This window comes from Mirounga leonina, unplaced genomic scaffold (assembly GCF_011800145.1).
Source record: "Mirounga leonina isolate KUSES-001 unplaced genomic scaffold, KU_Mleo_1.0 Mir_152, whole genome shotgun sequence".
NCBI lineage: Eukaryota > Metazoa > Chordata > Mammalia > Carnivora > Phocidae > Mirounga > Mirounga leonina.
In genome coordinates this window covers 9,199,686-9,211,238 of record NW_023270380.1, presented here as the reverse complement: position 1 = coordinate 9,211,238, position 11,553 = coordinate 9,199,686, and the positions used below count along the sequence as shown (strand labels likewise).

At 35.6% G+C, this 11,553-nt stretch overlaps 1 pseudogene; it reads right to left on the bottom strand.

Moving 5' to 3' along the window:
* Positions 1 to 3,443: 3,443 nt before the first annotated feature.
* LOC118012857 lies at positions 3,444 to 11,269 on the bottom strand (annotated as a pseudogene).
* Between the last annotated feature and the right edge of the window lie 284 nt (positions 11,270 to 11,553).

Genomic DNA, 11,553 nt, shown 5'->3' with positions numbered 1-11,553 from the left:
ACAGTTAACAGGGTGGAGGAGAGGCTTTCCTTCCATATATTATCTCTGTAGGAAGAAGTGAGTAATAATATTTTCCTTTTGCAAGATGAAAAATTATAAGACAAGATGATGTTACAACATTTTTATAGAGTTGGGGAATAAAATTATTCAAGAAATGTAAAAAATAAAATTCCTTATTTTCTAAATCCTTAGTTGGTTCAAGAATCCAATCTTGCCCTTATAATCTTTACTCTACCATATATTCTCTTTTCTGGATTTGTATGGATTGGGATAAAAACATGGGTGCCCAAGGCTTATTCTGTTATCCAAATCCAAAGCAGGCTAGGGAGTAGAAGGAAAACACTATTGGAAATATTTTTGTGGCAACTCAGACCAGATTTAAAAATTTAACTTTTATACTCATTATTTGGTGTGTTTCACTTTACCTTATTTTATTGTTTTTTGGCAAACATAATTTAAAAAAGATTTGTCTCTATTATGGTCAATTACAATAACAAACTTTGAAAACAAAAATCAACCCAAACTTACACACTACCTGAATGAATTTTTTTCCTGAAGATATGTATCTGAAGTGTTCTATGATTATTGCTATCTAATGGGTAGAAGCATTTTGCCTGCCCAAAATTACAAGATATTTTTTTCCTTCCTGCAAATTTTAATCTGAAGCTTCAGCTTTTAATCTTTTCCCTCACATCCAAAACAAAACAAAAACAGAAAGACTCATAACAATGCTAAAACACAGCAGGTTCAATAAATGCTTAATTGTTTGTCATTAGTATAAAATTTAAATTATTTTAATGCTGAGGTTGTACCTTTTTTTTTTTTTTTTTTACAACTGCCTTTATTGCTTTGATATACTGGTTACTCAAACATTTATTTTGAATTGGAATAAATTATGATTTTTTTTTTTTTTTTAGCTAAGCACAGTCTAATCTATTACTTAAGAAACATTTAATATTTGGGGCACCTGGATGGCTCAGTCAGTTAAGTGTCCAACTCTTGATTTCAGCTCAGGGCCGTGAGATCAAGCTCCAAGCCCTGAATTGGGCTCTGCACTCAATGTAGAGTCTGCATGAGAGTCTCTCTCTCCTTCTTCCTCTGTCTCTCCACCCACTCATGCACTCTTTAAGTAAATAAGTAAATAAATAAATTTAAAAACTCTTAAAAGAAACATTTAATATTCATATGAATATGTTCTTTTTGTGAATTCATAGTTTTATATCTATTTTTTCTTTTCTCATTTAAATGCACTGCTATATTCATCAGAACAACTGCTGATTTTTAAATATAAGAGACCTACTGTTTGTATGTGTATTATTTGGCTGAAAAAGCTTTTATTTGTGTTTTTATTTAATTTTTTTGAAAAATCTATTTTAAATAGGACTAACCAAGTGAAGATGGACAAAATAATAGTAACAAACCCCTCCAGATGATCTCAGGGCCCTTCACGAAAAGACAGTGACATTGCTTCACTTTATCTATGTCAAGACTGGATGAGATAATTGTGACAAATCTGACTTGAAGTCTGTTTAAGAAAATCTCTGCTTTCAAATATTTTTCCATCCTTTGTACCTGTAAGGATAGATATCCAGAATATATGACCTTTTGTTTTCCATCTATGGGCTTTAGATGTTCAAGGATAGTTGGTTTGGGGAAATGGAGAGCTAAAATGCTCTGGTTAGGAATGTGATAGTTTGGAGCTGACAGCCACAAAAGAGTGATTGAAAGATACAGAGAAGAATGTGGAAAATAAGAAGAATGTGGCCAGAGGGAATTCCCAGATTAAAAACTGGTGAGTAAGTTTGAAAATAGTGAACTCTTTGAGCTTAGGAGTCATGTCTTAATTATCTCTTTATCTCTAGCTCCTAACCAAGTGCTGGTCTTTGCCTAGGACCTAAGTAAATGTTGAAATGAACATTTCACATAAGCTAATATCTGAATTAGCTTATGCCATTTATACAATGGCCTATTAGGTCAGTAATATTTCCTGTTTACATATGACTATATCAAGGCTCAAATACTTAATTAACAGAGGCAGAGCTGGAAGGGGTTGGGATTTAAATGTAGTTTCGAGGAGTCCAAAAACCCACAGTTTCCACTATAACAAGATTTTTCAAAATGTCTTCAATCTTATGGTAAAGTTGAAAAAGGAACAGTTCTGTTGGGGAAAAAATTTTTCTTCTACCTTTCTAAGTTCTTTGGCTGATCTAATAATTAAACTGACATGAGGCAGATCAACAAGAGGAAAACAAAAGTTTAATAACATGAATACATGGGAAAGACCCAAGAACTGAGTAACACCTCAAAATGACTGAACCCATCACCTTAAATACCATCTTCAGCTAAAGACAAAAGAAGACATTGAAGATGGGGTGTTTATTATGAGAGGTTGCCAAGAAAAACACAGTCAACAAAAATAAGGTTGTTACACAGATTTCACTCACTGTCTTCTCCATAGATAAATTTCTAGAGATTGAGCCATTCCCTCTTCCAGGTATAGTGAGGTGTAATGAGACACCCTTATGAATGGAGATTTCCATTATAAATGTAAATGTTTCTTACAAAGGAGTAACTTCTACTCAGTTTTCAGAGCTTCTCTTGTGTCTGCGGTTTCTTAAAAATAACCATCTAAAGGGGTGCCTAGCTGGCTCAGTTGGTAGAAGATGCAACTCTTGATCTCGGGGTCATGAGTTCAAGCCCCACACTGGGTGTAGAGCTTACTTAAAAAAATAACCAGGGGCGCCTGGTTGGTGCAGTCAGTTAAGGCTCTGACTCTTGGTTTCAGCTCAGGTCATGATCTAGAGTCTTGGGATCGAACCCTGTGTTGGGCTTCATGCTCAGCATAGAGTCTGCTTGAGATTCTCTGTCTCCCTCCTGCTCATGCTATCTCTCTCTCTCTAAAATAAATAAATAAATTTTAAAAGAAAAAAACAGCTTAAAATAATCAATATGAGAAGAGCCATATCTTGGGGTGGAAGAATTTTCTGTCCTTCAGTTCCATGGTTACAGATTTTAAAGAAATCCTGTACAGAGTGTTGTCCTTCCTGACATTTCATACAGCATATTAAAATATTAAAATCTCTGATACAACATTTATTTATTTAGACACAATTTATGTAGCATCATGGTCAGACTATTACATTTAGCAATCAGTAGCATGGGTGCAAAAAAAAAAAAAAAATCTGCATTAAAATCCTTTGTTGGAATCCTTTAAACTTTCCACAGAACAAAAACTAAAATAACCTTTTATACAATTAGTCACAAATACACTCCTTGAGTTTTTTGCCCATACACATGAGTATTGTCTAAGATATGTCTTCTTTGTAGCAGCTAGGCCTTGCCACCACTGTGCTTGGCTGAGTTCACAAATCTGTTGTAACCTGTAGCTTTCTTGTCATTTCTCTGGCTCTTCTCTACTGCTAAGCTCTGTTTCCTGGCAGTAATTAAAACCTTCTGCTGTTGTCCTAGCTACTGCTGCTGCTGGAACCACCATAGCTGCCTTGGTTTCATGGTTTGGCGAGGTATAGCCCTCCACCACCATAGAGGCCAAAGCTTCTGCTTTCAAAATTCCCTCCTTTAATGGGTCCAAAATTTGAAGATTGACTGTTGTAATTGCCAAAATCATTATAGCTCCCATCATTTCTAAAACTGCTTCCTTCATTACCAAATCTGTTATAGCCATCCCCACGGCCACCATATCCACTGCCACCTTGACTGCCACCAAAGCCACCTCGCCCACTGAAGTCTCCTCCACAAAGTTGTCATTCCCACCAAAACCACCTCCAAGACCACCACCAAAATTTCCAGAAGCACTTCCACCTCTTTGGTTGGATGAAGCACTAGCCATCTCTTGCTTAGATAGGGCTTTTCTTACTTCCCAGTTGTGTCCATTCACAGTCTGATATTTTTGAATGACAATCTTGTGTACAGAGTCCTGGTCATCAAATATTACAAAAGCAGATCCTCTTTTCTTGCCACTGCCTCAGTCCGTCATGATCTCAATCACTTCAGTTTTCCTATACTGTTAAAAATAATGTTCTTCAGTGTCTTTTTTAATGCCACCAACAAAAATCCTTTTCTCAGTTAAGTGGGCACCAAGTCTTTGAGAATCTTCTCTTGAGACAACCTGTTTGGTTCCACAACTCTTCCATTCACCTTGTGTGGCCTTGCATTCATGGCTGTATCCACCTCCCCCACAGTGGCAAACCTGACAAACCCAAAACCTCTGAGGCATTGGTTTTTGGATCTCTCATTACCACAAAGTTCATAAATGTTCCCCATGGCTCATAATGGCTCCTTAGACTGTTATCAGTTTCTTCAAAGCTCAAACCTCTGATGAAGAACTTCTGCAGCTATTCAGGCTCTTTAGGAGACTCTAACTTAGATATGACAGTGGTGGGCAGGGAGACTTTAGGGATGCTTACACGGTGGTGTCCACAGTCAGAAAGCTCTGATAAAATTTTAAGTTAAGCAATTGTTTGAACTTTGCTTTTGTTGGAATTTCTCAAAGATGGTTTATTGAAGTTTTTATGTCTTTTTTTTTAAGATTTTATTTATTTGAGAGAGAGTGAGAGGGAGAGAGAGCACAAGTGGGGGAGAGGGGTAAAGAGAGAGAGAGGGAGAAGCAGGCTCCCACTGAGCAGGGAGCCTCACATAGGGCTGGATCCCACAACTCTGAGATCATGACCTGAGCTGAAGGCAGACGCTTAACCGACTGAGCCACCCAGGTGCCCCTTTAATTCTTATTTAGATGGCATATTTTTGAAGGATGGGAGGAAAATAGCAGGAAATATTTAATATCCATAATAGTAAAAGAAATTATATCACTGATAAAGAACATGATGAAATATCATAGTCAATACAATCTAGAAGAAAATACGCTTAGATTATAAGAAGCTATTAAGAGAGTATAAACTGATAGTTTTTATGTTTTCACTACTCATAAGGGTATTATATAGAGCTTACTTAGTTATCTATATCCATATTTCCTAGAATAATAGGACCTATAATTGGAAATATACTTCCATTTTTTTAAGCATCTACTACTTCTCTGAAATAAAATGGACAGAAGAAATGGATTATTTTTCCTTCACTTGTTCAAATACTTGTCATTCAAGGGGCACCTGGGTGGCTCAGTCGGTTAAGCGTCTGTCTCTTGGTTTCAGCTCGGGTCATGATCTCAGGTCATGATCTCAGGGTCCTGGGATTGAGCTTGGCATTGGGCTCTGTGATGAGTGTGGACCCTGCTTGGCATTCTTTCTATCTCCCTCTGCCCTATTCCCTCCACCCCCCTGCTTTCTCTCTCAAATAAATAAACAAATCTTTAAAAATACTCGCCATTCAATTAAATTACAAACTTCTATATTTGGAATTACAAAATCTGTTTCCATTTAGGGAGTTTATTCTAAGTGTTATATCATTAATGGCTGCTTCCTGTCTTTACATTGTCAACCTGGAGAGAAAGAGGCAAATGAGTGTTTATTTGGGGTTAAAGCATTGCACTTTGGGGAGCACAGATTCAGGTGGTTACCCAAATAGTGTTCCTGCTTCTAAGGTGAAGGCAAAGGTTTTTTTATGAGGAAGAGGAAGGGGGTTAATTACATAACTTGAAAAAAAGAAAAATAAAAGTTTTTCTCTGGGTGTTAACAAGTTAACTTGGTTAGACATCAATTGACAACTGATTTTATTTTCAGAAACCCCACATCTATCAATCTTGTGACCAAAATGTTCATTCTCCTACTGATTCCTCAGGTAATTGCTTAAAACAATTGCCATTTTGCCCACTCCAAAGGTTTGCGCCCAGATCAAACAAAGGTGGGTAAGGCAGTTTCTCTGAAATGGCTTTCTCCAACTCTATTTTAAAATGGCTTCAGTCAGGACAGTTTTTTACAACTTAAAAGTTCAAACAGATTAAACTGTAGATGAAGTTAGAAATGCTGCAGTCTTGGGTACCTGGGTGGCTCAGTCGTTAAGCGTCTGCCTTCAGCTCAGGTCATGATCCCAGGGTCCTGGGATCGAGTCCCACATCGGCTCCCTGCTCAGCAGGAAGCCTGCTTCTCCCTCTCCCGCTCCCCCTGCTTGTGTTCCTGCTCTTGCTATCTCTCTCTCTGTCAAATAAATAAATAAAATCTTAAAAAAAAAAAAAAAAAGAAATGCTGCAGTCTTTAAAAGAGGTGGTTGGAAGCAAATTAATTGAGTCCTAAGTAAATAGGTGGGCTGTAGAAATTGTACCTTATAAAAAGTTAGTTACCTGTAAGGTATTAAGCTAAAATATCCTCTTTTATAAATAAGGTGTTTGACAATCATATATACTCATTACTGGTAGGCTTATGAGAGAGAAATAAGTAATATATGCTCATAATGAAGTATTAACATAGCCCACTTAATGTTAACACCAAAGTGCTGATGCTTTATTCTGAATTTATTCTGAATTCTTATTCTGTTAAGTTGATTTGGAATAAGGCAAACTATAATAATAAAAATTAGGCAAATCAGACAAAACCTATATTAAAATTCTGGCATTTTCATCACACTATATACAGATTTTTCCATAGAAACTCTATCATTTTTATAAAAACTTCCTAAGTTAGAAAGAGAAAAAAATACTACAAACTTTACCTTCAGGAGAGGTACATAATGGGCATAAATATGTATTTATTTATGAAAGAAATTCTTTCTTTCTCTCTCTCTCTCTCTTTCTTTCTTTCTTTCTTCACTCAGCCAATCCTATAGAATGAAAATGGGTTGTATGTTTTCCCTAGGCTTTCCAACCTGGTGATTGATGAGGAGCAGTGAGGTTATTTGCTGTACTGTATTTACTAATATTAGCAGATGGTGGGCACTTGTATGTGCATTTGATTATGCAAAAATGCCATACAAATGACTTGTTTTGGTGATAAATTCCAATTATTTATTATTTTTCAACTTTTGCAGTAGATACACAAAATTTGATATAACCCTAGAAATATTTTGGTTTACATTCCATTTATTTAAGGTGAAACCAAGCAACAAAAGAAAGTGTTCACCAGGTGCGCCTGGGTGGCTCAGTCATTAAGCGTCTGCCTTCGGCTCAGGATCGAGCCCCGCATCAGGCTCCCGACTCCGCGGGAAGCCTGCTTCTCCCTCTCCCACTCCCCCTGCTTGTGTTCCCTCTCTCGCTGTGTCTCTCTCTGTCAAATAAATAAATAAAATCTTTAAAAAAAAAGTGTTCACCAAATATTTGTATTACTAGACAAACCTGGGGAATTGACAATTGCTCAATAATCTTAATGGACTACCTTTCTAATAATGACTTCATTTTTCTTGATTTTGATAGCTAGTTTCTACATTACTAAAGTTTTATCTCAGGATATAATGACCATTTTACAGGTGAGGAGGTAGAATTGTATGGAGGTTTAACTAATGTGCCCCATATGTACACAGTTAATTATCATTTGAGCTACTATTCAAAGCCAGATCTGTAAGCTTCAGAGTTTGCGAACTTATCCAATATATTATGTAACAGTCAATCAATAAATCTTTGTTTAGTTTAAGTGAATTTGCTACCTGAGAATCAAAGTACCACATTAAAGGCTGAGAGGATTAAAGGAGTGAATTCAGAATTTGAGGGAATGGCAGAATGATTATAATGGAACTTGAATCCAGAAAATGCTGGACCATGTTATCTGTGTTTGTGGAATTGGTGTGTGTGTGTGTGTGTCTTTGTATTTGGTGGTGCCTGATATTCATAGACTTTTTCAATAAATATTATAAAAGGCAATGATGAAAATTCTAAGTGGCAAGGCAAAAAGATTTTGGTGCTCCATAATTACAAAAGGCGAAGAAACCAAATTACTTTGAAATGAAAATACCCACATTCTTTAAATCTGTCCACACAGTTCCCAAACAGATTAATAATTTGCTTGATTTCTTTCTTTTACGCTAAAGCTACTGATGAATTGATTGAAAGTTGTGTAAATTACAGCAGGTGTTTCTTGTTTTTGTTTGGGCATAATACTCATAAGGAGGTAGTGAAAAGAAGTATGAAATGAGAGTAATCTGAGAATAGCAGGGTGGAGCTCTTCCTCTCCTAGCTAAGGGCTCTATTTTCACAAAGTCATTATAGTTGCATGAACCACACACTGAGAAAACAAAAATCTGGGAATAAGCTAATATTAAAGTATGTATTTTAAAACACCAAAGTTGATGAAAACAATATACTTATTTCTCTTATTTCCTTTACTTGAAATTTTCTTTCTGTTTTGGGCTTTCATTTTCAAATTCCAAGTTCATCTTCATCTTTCTGTGATCATCATATTTTTCCATGCCAAGAAATGTATCCTTACCTTACCCCAAAGCATACAAACCACTCTCACACGCAAATGCATATGTAGACACACACACACTCATGCAGACAAACATGCAGAGGTGCACATATATACACACAGAAACATACACGTAAGCACAAGTCATACGCACACACACATGCTCACCAAGATTAGGAAAATCACTTTGATAAAAAATATATTTTATAATTTTTTAAAAGATTTTATTTATTTATGTGACAAAAAGAGAGGCAGTGAGAGAGGGAACACAAGTAGGGGGAGTGGGAGAGGGAGAAGCAGACTTCCCGCTGAGCAGGGAGCCCGATGGCGGGGCTCGGTCCCAGGACCCTGGGATCATGACCTGAGCAGAAGGCAGATGCTTAATGACTGAGTCACCCAGATGCCCCTATTTTATAATTTTTTTAACAGCTTTATATTTCAAAAATATCAACTATTCTGGCAAATGACAAAAGGAGGATTTTATTTTTTTATTTTTATTTTTTAAAGATCTTATTTATTTATTTGAGAGAGAGAATAAGAGAGAGAGAGAGCACATGAGAGGGGGGAGGGTCAGAGGGAGAAGCAGACTCCCTGCTGAGCAGGGAGCCCATTGTGGGACTCCGTCCTGGGACTCCAGGATCATGACCTGAGCCCAAGGCAGTCACTTAACCAACTGAGCCACCCAGGCGCCCCAAAAGGAGGATTTTAGAATAAAAATTTTCTTTTTAAAATGAAAATTTGACACATATACAGTAAAACAAATGAAATATTATAAGGGAGACATTTGTCTAAACTCATCAAGGTCAAGAAATAGAATATTTCCAGAACCCCCAAAACCTTGATTCTATCTTCTCTTTATAAGTAACAACACTCTTGAAATTTCTTTTTTTTTTAGATTTTATTTATTTATTTGACAGAGAGAGACACAGCGAGAGAGGGAACACAAGCAGGGGAGTGGGAGAGGGAGAAGCAGGCTTCCCGCAGGGCAGGGAGCCCGTTGCAGGGCTCGATCCCAGGACCCCGGGATCATGACCCGAGCCAAAGGCAGATGCTTAATGACTGAGCCACCCAGGCGCCCCTCTTGAAATTTCTTTATAGTTTTGTCTCCTGTGAATATCTGGCTAATAATGATAGTTTAATCTGTTTCTGATGTTTTGTGAGTATACTCATAGAGTATGTATCTCCTTATGTATGTCTCCTTATCCTTAGTTTTAGGTTGGTATGATTCATCTGTGTGTTACATTGTTTCATTTTCATTAGTAATATAGTAATCTATAACAAACTATATTTATTCATCCTCTGGTGTTGAGCAATTGGATTTTCCCTCAATTTTATTGAGAAATAATCGACATATATCACTGTATAAGTTTAAGGCATACAGTGTGATGGTTTAATTTACATATATTGTGAGGTGATTACCACATTAAGTTCAGCCAACATTCATCATCTCAAATGCTTACAATTTAAAAAAAAGAAGAAAAGAAAAAAGGAAAAAAAAATTTCTCCTTGTAATGGGAACTCTTAGGATTTACTCTCTTCATGACTTTTCTGTATATCACACAGTTAAAGCAATTGGATTGTTTTTTATTTTAAACTCAAACTAGAGCTGTGAACATTTTTGAATCTGTCACTTCGGTTTCCTGTGCACGAATTCTTTTGGGTAAATAATAAGAAAGGTATTACTCAGTCATAGGCAGGGTCACCATATAAGTTATTATAGACACTGGGACACTTGGAGAGTTAAAGGTGTTCTAAAACAAACAACACTGTATAATTTTAAGGTGTTTTTTATATTTATTGAATGACAAATAGGTTATAATACATTGGTTGGCTAATTAAATAGTACTGTCCTAAAACAGTTTTTAGAAATCAAACTGGTTCTGAAAAATAAGCATAATATCTGTGTACTATGAATATAAAATTGAAAAAAAGTTTATGCTTATTATTTAAGCATTTAAGTCAATAAGTAGAATAATCTTAGATTTAGATAAAATAACTTTTATTAATCAGTTCATTAATCGGTCATTATTTGTATGTTGAATGCATTTTTTAAATGTAGTCTTAATATTTTCAAATTTCTTCCACAATTGCCATGTGTCCCTTGAAATTTTATTTAGTGGGTTAATAAATCTAAATTTCCCACTCTTCTCTGTAATTGAGAAAGATATTCTATCTGAAAGGGCTAACATAAATCTAAACTCAGAAAAAAATTTGCTCACTGGAGAATATTTTTATTGAAAATTTTCATTATTTTACACTATTTTCTTTTAGGCTCTACTAAGAATCTTTTTCTTTTTCCAAATAGTTTCATTAGGAGAAAACCTTCTCAAATTGTTTATGTTGCAAAATTATAGATCTTTTTAATTTCATTCCATTCTATTAAAAAAAAAAAACAGTTATCCTAAAAAAAATAGAAACTCCATGAAAAATTTCCTCCTGCAAGACAAGATTCTATAGAAAGGGATTATATAATTTATATAATTTAAAAATGAAATTTTATGAACAGGTTGATGCTCTTTATTTAATTTATTCAGTTTGTCTCTTGATCTTGTAATGTATTTTTTTGGTGTAAATCTTCCTTGGTTTATGATGGGGTTATGTCCTGATAAACCCATAAGTTGAAAATATCATTAAGTCGAAAATGCATTTAATACACTTAACTTACTAAATATCACACCTTAACCTAGCCTACCTTAAACATGTTTAGAACACTTACGTTAGTCTACAGTCGGGCAAATTATTGAACACAAAGCTGATACACAGGATTAAATACCGTACTGCAAGTGAAAAACAGAATGGTTGTATGGGTACAGAAGGGTTAGGTGTATCCGTTGTTTGCCCTCGTGATGGCGCTGCTCCCGGGAGCTGCCACCATTCAGCATCCTGAGACAGTATCGTGCGGCATGTCACTCACCTCGGAAAAGATCAAAATTCAAAATTTGAAGAATGTCTTCTACGGAATGCATGTCACTTTCACACCATTGTAGAGTAAAAATATCCTAAGTCCAACTATCCTAAGTTGGGGATGATCTGTATACTTTATTTTCAATAACTAATTCAGTGAAAGCTTCAAAGATTTTTGATACTAAATTTATTAAATAATTTGCATATTTGTACTGGTGTTAGAAAAACAAAGGTTCTCTAACTTCAGAGGACCCATTTACAAAAAAAAGAAAGTTCTGTACAATTGTAGTACACTTAGGTCGATTTCCCAAATAATTCTTCAAAGACTCATTTTTTTTCTTTTTCT